Source organism: Gavialis gangeticus, unplaced genomic scaffold (genome assembly GCF_001723915.1).
Source record: "Gavialis gangeticus isolate Ggan-Ray unplaced genomic scaffold, GavGan_comp1, whole genome shotgun sequence".
Taxonomy (NCBI): Eukaryota; Metazoa; Chordata; order Crocodylia; family Gavialidae; genus Gavialis; species Gavialis gangeticus.
The window spans coordinates 47,090,724-47,091,177 of record NW_017729026.1 but is presented as its reverse complement, the minus strand read 5'-3'; the positions used below and the strand labels follow the sequence as shown (position 1 = coordinate 47,091,177).

The following is a 454-nucleotide window of genomic DNA, read 5'->3' as shown; positions in this document are numbered from 1 at the left end:
CGCATATGCACACGCGCACACGCATATGCCCACACATATATATACACAGCGTATGCATGTAGGACAAGGGCCCTATGGCCATGACACACACTTACCCCCTCTGCCCCGCAGCCCACATCCTCACGCCCCCCCTTCAGCCCACAGGGCATTTGAGAGCCCTAGGCCCGGGCCGGGAGGGAGGCAGCGGGGAAGTGGACTTCATCAGCCGCCCCCACCAAGCCATGGTTGCAAAAAAAAGAGAGTCCCTAACCCCATGGGGGAGCGTCCTGAGTCCTGCAACTCCGCTGCCGCCTGGCATGTGGCACCCGGCTCGCGTGCTCCCTGCACCAAGTCCAGCGGGTGCCCCCGGGAGGGGGGGAGCAGCCCCTCTGCCCCCACCCCGGCCTTGCATCACGTGCGCTGATGCCCCGCAGCCTCCCGCTCCCCTCGAAGAGGCGCCGCTGCCCCGACCCCG

The 454-nt window shown here is 66.5% G+C and overlaps 1 protein-coding gene across 2 annotated transcripts in view; it reads right to left on the bottom strand.

Moving 5' to 3' along the window:
• The window catches only part of EPHA7 (EPH receptor A7), a 290,299-nt gene that overhangs the window by 289,389 nt on the left and 456 nt on the right, over positions 1–454 (bottom strand). The gene's annotated exons all lie outside the window — the stretch shown is intronic.